Source organism: Mandrillus leucophaeus, unplaced genomic scaffold, assembly GCF_000951045.1.
Source record: "Mandrillus leucophaeus isolate KB7577 unplaced genomic scaffold, Mleu.le_1.0 Scaffold353, whole genome shotgun sequence".
NCBI classification, from domain to species: domain Eukaryota; kingdom Metazoa; phylum Chordata; class Mammalia; order Primates; family Cercopithecidae; genus Mandrillus; species Mandrillus leucophaeus.
Window position 1 is genome coordinate 2,442,274 of NW_012103732.1, and position 9,670 is coordinate 2,451,943.

Sequence of the window (9,670 nt, forward strand, 5' to 3'; positions counted from 1 at the left end):
ATGTGCTAAATGCCCCAATTAAAAGACACAGATTGGCAAATTGGATAAAGATTCAAGACCCATCAGTGTGCTGTATTCAGGAGACCTATCTCACATGAGCAGATGGACATAGGCTCCAAATAAAGGGATGGAGGAAGATCTACCAAGCAAAAAAAAAAAAAAAAAAAAAAAAAAAGGGCAGGGGTCACAATCCTACTCTCTGATAAAACAAACTTTAAGTGCATGTATCAACTTCCTCTTTTTCCAGCTGTAACCATGGAGGGTATAGAAGAGAAGAAGATTCCTGCTGTGCCAGAAACCCTCAAGAAAAAGTGAAGGAATTTCACAGAGCTGAAGACCAAGCGCCTAAGAAAGAAGTTTGTCCAAAAGATGCTTTAAAAGGGAAGGAGGAAGCTTATCTATGAAAAAGTGAAGCGCTATCACAAGGAATATAGGCAAATGTACAGAACTGAAATTCAAATGGCGAGGATGGCAAGAAAAGCTGGCCACTTCTGTGTTCCTGCAGAACCCAGATCGGCATTTGTCATCAAGATAAGAGGTATCAATGGTGTGAGCCAAAAGGTCTGAAAGGTGTTGCAGCTTCTTTGCCTTCGTCAAACCATCAGTGGAACCTTTGTGAAGCTCAACAAGGCTTCAGTTAACATGCTGAGGATTGTAGAGCCATATATTGCATGGGGGTACCCAAATCTAAAGTTACTAAATGAACTAATGTACAAGCATGGTTATAGCAAAATCAATAAGAAGTGAATTGCTTCAACAGATAATGCTTTGATTGCTCAATCTCTTGGTAAATATGGCATCATCTGCATGGATGATCTGATACATGGGATCTATACCATTGGAAATAACTTCCTGTGAGCCTTCAAATTATCTTATCCATGAGGCAGAATGAAGTAAAAGACCACCCATTTTGTAGAAGGTGGAGATGCTGGCAACAGGGAGGACCAGATCAACAAGCTTATTAGAAGAATGAACTAAGTTGTCTACCATGATTATTTTTCTAAGCGGGTCAGTTAATAAACACTACCTGCTCTCAAATTGGAAAAAACAAACAGGCGTTAAACCAACAAAGATTAAAAAAAAAAAAAAAAAAAAAGTAGGGCATTACATAATGGTAAAGGGATCAATGCAACAAGAAGAGCTAACTATCCTAAATATATATGCACCCAATACAGGAGCACCCAGATTCATAAAGCAAGTTCTTAGAGACCTACAAAGAGACTTAGACTCCCACACAATAATAGTGGGAGACTTTAACACCCCACTGTCAATATTAGATCAACAAGACAGAGAATTATCAAGGATATTCAGGACTTGAACTCAGCTCTGGACCAAGTGGACCTATTAGACATCTACAGAACTCTCCACCCCAGATCATCAGAATATATATTCTTCTCAGCACCACATAGCACTTATTCTAAAATCAACCACATAATTGGAAGTAAAACACTCCTCAGCAAATGCAAAAGAACAGAAATTGTTCAGACCACAGTGCAATCAAATTAGAACTCAGGGTTAAGAAACTCACTCAAAACTGCAAAACTACATGGAAACTAAACAACCTGCTCCTGTGAATGACTACTGAGTAAATAACAAAATTAAGGCAGAAACAAATAAGTTCTTTGAAACCAATGAAAACAAAGACACAACATACCAGAATCTTTGGGACACAGCTAAAGCAGTGTTTAGAGGGAAATTTATGGCACTAAATGCCCACAGGATAAAGTGGGAAATATCCAAAATTGACACTCTAACATCACAAAAGAACTAGAGAAGCAAGAGCCAACAAATTCAAAAGTTAGCAGAAGACAAGAAATAACTAAGATCAGAGCAGAACTGAAGGAGACAGAGACATGAAAAACCCTTCAAAAAAAATCAGTGAATCCAGGGGCTGGTTTTTTGAAAAGATTTACAAAATAGACTGCTAGCCAGACTAATATAGAAGAAAAGGAGAAGAATCAGATAGACAAAATAAAAATGATAAAGGGAATATCACCACTGATCCCACAGAAATACAAACTACCATCGGAGAATACTATAAACACCTTTATGCAAATAAACCAGAAAATCTAGAAGAAATGGATAAATGCCTGGAGACATACACCCTCCCAAAACTAAACCAGGAAGTAATCGAATCCCTGAATAGATGAATAACAAGTTCTGAAATTGAGGCAGTAATTAATAGCCTACAAACAAAAAAAAGCCCATGACCAGATGGATTCACAGCCGAATTCTACCAGAGGTACAAAGAGGAGCTGGTAACCATTCCTTCTGAAAGTATTCTAAACAATAGAAAAAGAGGGACTCCTTCCAAACTCATTTTATGAGGCCAGCATCATCCTGATACCAAAACCTGGCAGAGACACAACAAAAAAATAAAATTTCAGGCTAATATTCCTAATGAACATCAATGCGAAAATCCTCAATAAAATACTGGCAAAACAAATCAAGCAGCACATTGAAAAGCTTATCCACCACTACCAAGTCAGCTTCATCTCTGGGATGCAAGGCTAGTTCAACATATGCAAATCAATAAACGTAATCCATCACATAAACAGAACCAATGACAAAAACCACGATTATTTCAATAGATGCAGAAAAGGCCTTCAATAAAATTCAACACCCTTTCATGCTAAAAACACTGAATAAACTGGTATTGATAGAACATATCTCAAAATAATAAGAACTATTTATGAGAAACCCGCAGCCAATATCATACTGAATGGGCAAAAGCTGGAAGAATTCCCTTTGAAAACCGGCAGAAGACAAGGATGCCCTCTGTCACCACTCCTATTCAACATAGTATTGGAAATTCTGGCCAGGGCAGTCAGGCAAGAGAAAGAAATAAAGGGTATTCAAATAGGAAGAGAGGAAGTCAAAAAGTATTTCTGTTTGCAGATGACATGACGGTATATTTAGAAAACCCCATTGTCTTTGCCCCAAAACTCCTTAAGCTGATAAGCAACTTCAGCAAAGTCTCAGGATACAAAATCAGTGTGCAAAAATCACAAGCATTCCTATACACCAATAATAGAGAGCCAAATCATGAGCAAACTCCCATTCACAATTGCTACAAAGAGAATGAAATAGGAATACAACTTACAAGGGATGTGAAGGACCTCTTCAAGGAGAACCACAAACCACTGCCCAAGGAAATAGAGAGTACACAAACAAATGGAAAAACATTCCATGCTCATGGATAGGAAGAATCAATATTGTGAAAGTGACCATACTGCCCAAAGTAATTTATAGATTCAATGTTATTCCCATCAAGTTACCATTGACTGTCTTCACAGAATTAGAAAAAACTACTTTAAATTTCATATGAAATAAAAAAGAGCCCATATAGCCAAAACAATCCTAAGCAAAAAGAACAAAGCTGGATGCATCACACTACCTGACTTCAAACTATACTACAAACCTACAGTAATCAAATTGGCATGGTACTGGTACCAAAACATATGTATAGACCAATGGAACAGAACAGAGGCCTCAGAAATAACACCACACATCTACAACCATCTGATCTTTGGCAAACCTGACAAAAGCAGTGGGGAAAGGATTCCCTATTTAATAAACGGTGTTGGGAAAACTGGCTGGCCATATACAGAAAACTGAAACTGGACCCCTTCCTTACACCTCATACAAAAATTAACTCGAGATGGATTAAAAACTTAAACGTAAGACCTAAAACCATAAAAACTCTAGAAGAAAACCTAGGCAATACTATTCAGGACATAGGCATGGGCAAAGACTTCATGACTAAAACACCAAAAGCAATGTCAACAAAAGCAAAAATTAACAAATGGAATCTAATTAAACCAAAGAGCTTCTGCACAGCAAAAGAAACTATATGAACAGGCAACGTACAGAGTGGGAGAAAATGTTTGCAAAGTATCCATCTGACAAAGGGCTAATATCCAGAATCTACAAGGAACTTAAATAAATTTATGAGAAAAAACCCCATTAAAAAGTGGGTGAAGGATATGAACAGATGCTTTTCAAAAGAAGACATTTATGTGGCCAACAAACATATGAAAAAAAGCTCATCATCACTGGTCATTAGAGAAATGCAAATCAAAACCACAATGAGATACCTTTTCACGCCAGTTAGAATGGTGATCATTAAAAAGTCAGGAAACAACAGATGCTGGAGAGGATGTGGAGAAATAAGAACTTTTACACTGTTGTTGGGAGTGTAAATTAGTTCAAGCATTGTGGAAGACTGTGGTGATTCCTCAAGGATCTAGATCTAGAAATACCATTTGACCCAGCAATACCATTACTGGGTATATACCCTAAGGATTATAAATCATTCTACTATAAAAATACATGCACATGTATGTTTATTGTAGCACTATTCACCATAGCAAAGACTTAGAACCAACCAAATGCCCATCAACTGGATAAAGAAAATGCAGTACATATACACCATAGAGTATTATGCAGCCATAAAAAGGAATGAGTTCATGTCCTTTGCAGGGACATGGATGAAGTTGGAAACCATCATTGTCAGCAGACTAACACAGGAATAGAAAACCTAACACCACATGTTCTCACTCATAAATGAGAGTTGAACAATGAGAACATATGGGCACAGGGAGGGAACACCACACAGCAGGGCCTGTTTGGGGCTGGGGGACAAGCATTAGGAGAAATACCTAATGTAGATGATGGGTTGATGGGTGGAGCAAACCACTATGGCACATGTATACCTATGTAACAAACCTGCATGTTCTGCACATGTATCCCAGAACTTAAAGTATAATTAATTAATTATTTCAACAGATATTAAAACCATGCAAAAAATTTAAATGGCAAAACTGCAATTACTTTTGCAGCAATCTAATATTGAAACCTCTTTGAGCCACGTGTTACTCATCTGTAAAATGGGGCTAATGATATAACGTAATTCACAGTTACTAAAAAGAAAATGCAGCTGACTCTCAAACAATGTAAGTTTGAACTGCAAGGGTTCACTTATATATGGATTTTTTTTCAACCAAATGCAGATAGAAAATACAGTCTCTGGGGGATGTGAATGAAGCCCACATATAGGATGGGCCAACTTTTTATATACCCGGTTTCCTCGGGGCCGATTGCAGGGCTTGAGTGCGTATAGGTTTTTGTATCAGAGGGTGGTCCTGAAACCAATCCCTGGGGTGTACCAAGGGACAATTGTATAGTATAATGCCATTTAGCACAGTTCCTGAAACATACTAAATGCTTAATAAGTGTAGGCTTTTTATTTGTACTGGGAAAATATGGAAGTAATGGAAATATATTACAAATATACATACAGTATTACAAGTTGCATATCTAAATAAAGGAATCACACCGATGGTTAGAGAACAGGAGGAAAAAATATGACAATTCTAGTGCTGAAGGTGGCACGTAAAATGCAGAGCTCAAGTACTAGACAGGGGAAGGTCAAAATGTAGGATCTGTGTTTCCCAGAAGGTCGATGGAGGGAAACCCTATCAGATACACGATTCACAATTTTCTTGATGTTTCTATATTAAGCCTATTAGTTGCTCAGTGTAAGCCCAACTGTTTCCAGTACTAAGACCTCAAAAGCTCTTATTCAAGAGCCTTTATAAAGTTGACACTGTATAATGTGAACAAAATCTCCAGAGTTAAATACAATGTTGTGTTTCGTAGAATTCTTTCTTGTAACTTCCCTCAGTAGAGGCTGCTGCTGCAACACCAAAATGCAGTTCCGTCAAAGCAACTCTAGCACTATATACAGACGATGAAATTTGGAGCCAGACAGACTTGGTTTGAATTGTGTAAAATGCCATTTACTTGCTGGGCGGCCTTGAGCAAGCTATTTGACAGTGCTGGGAGTGTTTCCTGATCTGGAAAAGAGATATTAACCCCTACCTTGCATAGTTATTTTAAAGATTATTACTCAAGTATGAAAAGCGCCTATCTCAGTGCTAGGCACAGGGACACAATAATTATTGAGGTAACATAGCTATGGGGTTTAAGTATGTTACTCTCAAATGGTTTGGCTAAATCCAAAAATACAATTTAGAAGATCTAAAAAGGAATGTATGTCCTTCAGGCAACCTTCCATAAATACAATTTCTCACAACTGATTTTTGATAGGCACTGGGCAGCAAGCGTTCAGCGTTATCCTCTTTTGACAAGTACTTGGAGTGCAAATATTCTGTTGCCAATTAGGGACAGACCATGCTTTAAGCCTCAGCTGAGATGGGAATATAGTTGACAACTCTTTTAAAAGTTGAGAAGTCTAACCAAAACATAAATCTGTAAAATGCCACCTCGCCTCCACATGGACATGGGCTGAGAATGGGACAAGATTTTTTCTCACAAACCTCAAAATTCTATGCCAAAGAGCATGACTGTGATTATTTTAGCCCGCAAAAAATGTTAAAGAAGGTGTTATGAAACTCCCACTACCATAGGCATAAAGAAGGTCCCATTAGAGCAACCATTGAACAGCTAACCTTATAACTTCTGTGAGTCCTCCGCCAAAACTTGCTGTGCTTTGGTGATAACATCCTGTTCAGAGTGGTTGACTGTAACTAACTTGAGTGCTTCATAGCATCTGCCAAAAATAATTATTTGGGTTTTAGGATGATTAATCTTAAGCTATTTTTTTAATACTGATTAAATAGTCAGATATTTGTTTTTAAGCTCACGCTATATGTTAGGAAACACTTTTTCTGTTGTTTCCTTTTGCTTTGCATCCGGTCAGTCAAAAGTGACAAGTCAAGGTACAAGTTAAAAAGAAGTTGCTACATGGTGTAAAAGAGGGTAGAACACATCCTGTTTCATCTCAGTGAAAATTCTTATCCATCAAGACAACTTTTCCACAAAACCCAACTCAGGATAACACAAAAGGACAGGTTCTATAGGATCATTAATCATTGGTGCCCAGAGGACTTCATGCAGCTTGTCTATAATGAATTTCTGTCCATCTTGAAAAGTTCCAATGAACTATCTGAAAATATATTGTTTGTGGCCAATTTTCCTAAAAGCTGCAGGAGTCACTGTTAAAATATTGTGCCTAGAATCCTCCTGCTGTTAGGTAAAATTTTGGCCTGAGAAGGTTGACTGGTGTATTATCATGGAGAAGACTCACTCAGAATGTCTAGTGATATAAAAAGGTTGATAATTTTGGAGAATAAATAATCACCTCTTTTTAAAGGGATGGCCACATTGGACTTATTGTCTACCCTTAGAATTGACATAGATGAACACTTCTGCAAAGAAACCACCCTTAAGCAGATGTGAAGGCAGGAAATCTATGAAGATTGTGTTTATCTCAACCTTTCTGAACAACTGCACGCTAAAGAGTGCTAAGGGAAGCCAATCAGAGACAAGGAGTATAAATTCAAAGTAATTAGGCCAGGTGCGGTGGCTCACGCCTGTAATCCCAGCACTTTGAGAGGCCGAGGTGGACGGATCACCTGAGGTCAAGAGTTTGAGACCAGCCTGGCCAACACAGCGAAACTCCATCTCTACTAAAAATGCAAAAAATTAATCAGGTGTAGTGGCACATGCCTGTAATCCCAGCTCCTCAGGGGAACTGAGGCAGAAGAATGGCTGGAACCCAGGAGGCAGAGGTTGCGGTGAGCCAAGATGGTGCCATTGTATTACAGCCTGGATGACAGTGCAAGACTCCATCTCAAATTAATTAATTAATTAATTAATTTGAAGTAGTTTATCTTGCTTTATGTAACTGGGGAAAGAAAGCAACCAAGTCAACTGAGATTTGGAAATCTACACCCTCACTCACTGCGTTTACACCCTAGGAAATGATGACACTAAAATAACCCCTCGTTCTAAATTCTAAGACCTAACAAACAAATTCAATTCCTTCCATATAGGTTATCTGAATTTTCTAAGACAATGAGAAAAATTGGATTTGGTAAGATCTTGGGTGTTCTCTTTCAAATTAAGTTGTATCCAGTCATTCCGTCTGACCAGTTCTAGTCAAACAGGTAGCAGGAAGGTAAGTCTCACATTTTCCAGAACACAGATTGGATTAGAGACAGTTTTAATTTACCAGGATGCCATTGAGAAGAAGAAAGACGACTTTCCTTCATTAAAGTTTCTACCACATAATTGCAATCTCTTCTCTTTCCTGACTGTAGGAGAGAAAGGGTAGTGCCATCACAGCTATCAGAAGGAGAATAATTGTAGCCCTTAACCTACTTTATCTATTTTATAGTCTACTCTCTAGGAAGCCTCTAGTGCAGTATGTAAACTCCATATGGCCTGTTGATGGTGTTCGAGAAGAATGAGAATTTTTAGTCAATACTCATAATAGGTCTCTAAATTAGCTGATCACCTAAAACACTCAGGGAATAACTAAAAATGCAGATTCCAGGGCCCTACTGCCAGAGATTCTAATTAAATCTAATGCGGGCCAGATGTGATGGATGAATTTAAGATTTTTCAAAATCTGTAAGAATTACACCAAGATGTTTAAATGGTCTTTTTAACTTACTTTTGTATGTGTACCTGTGGAAGGCCAAATCATACTTTCAGACATGTCTGCTTCAGGGGCTAAAATAATTCAATCAGAACTTGGTTTCTTGCCATTTCTTGACTTGGTTTTCCTCTGCATTAGCAATGATCTTAGACAGGATTTCCTGTAAGTGGCAATAAATATCTTCAGGTTTACATTCTTCTAGCTTTTGGTGAGGGGAAAAAAGATTCTCTTTTTCTGTAATTCCAAAGACCCACAGTCGAGTCTCACTATTCTGATTGGCCCATCCTTGAACCGATTACTGTAACCAGGAGCAGCTGATACTCTTGTTGACCAGGTCTGGGTCAAATGTCCATCCACATGGAGCCAGGGGTGGAACTAGCACCACCAGAAACCATCAACTAAAAGTGGGGGAGGGTTTCCCCAAGGAAAATCAGAGTGCTGAACAGAAGAACAAGAGAGTTCAATCGTAGAGAGATGGTGGATCGGCCAACAGTTCCCAATAAGGGCCATAATCATATATCTGAACCAACAATGTTTCAGATGAGAAGAGGAAATATGTTTAAATACAATCGATACACTGATCTTTGGTGAAATATGCTGCCTTCCCCATACTAACTTACTTGTATTCCAGATTAAGTCTGATTAGTACAACTAGAATATACCTAGAACCTCAATTCTGACAAAAGAAACAATAAAACGATAGTAAAAATCCCTCAGAAACCAGCACTGTACTTTTGATAGTAATCAGTGCTTCAGGGGACTGAGACCCTTGTAATTGTCAAAAAGATGGTGGAGTTCAAAGATTAAGAGGTAGCAAGTTTCAACTCCTTCTGTATAGTAAGCCAGACACAGCTTTTTTGTTTGTTTGTTTGTTAGTTTTGAGACACGGTCTCGCTCTGTCGCCCAGGCTGGAGTACAGTGGCATGATTTCAGTTCACTGCAACCTCTACCTCATGGGTTCAAGCGATTCTCGTGCCTCAGTCTCCCAAGTGGCTGGGATTACAGGCATGTGGCATGCCACCACACCCAGATAATTTTTTTCTTTTTTTTGATTTTTCGAGACGAAGTCTCACTCTGTCGCCCAGGCTGGAGTACAGTGGCGCGATCTTGGCTCACTGCAAACTCTGCCTCCCAGATTCACGACATTCTCCTGCCTCAGCCTCCCAAGTAGCTGGGACTACAGGCGCCCACCACCACGCCCAG

General features: G+C 38.7%; 1 protein-coding gene and 1 pseudogene across 4 annotated transcripts in view; both read left to right on the forward strand.

The window, feature by feature from the left end:
* MCTP1 (multiple C2 domains, transmembrane 1) overlaps window positions 1-9,670 on the forward strand; it is a 409,939-nt gene that overhangs the window by 276,616 nt on the left and 123,653 nt on the right. The window lies entirely within an intron of this gene.
* On the forward strand, window positions 256-978 carry LOC105546300 (annotated as a pseudogene).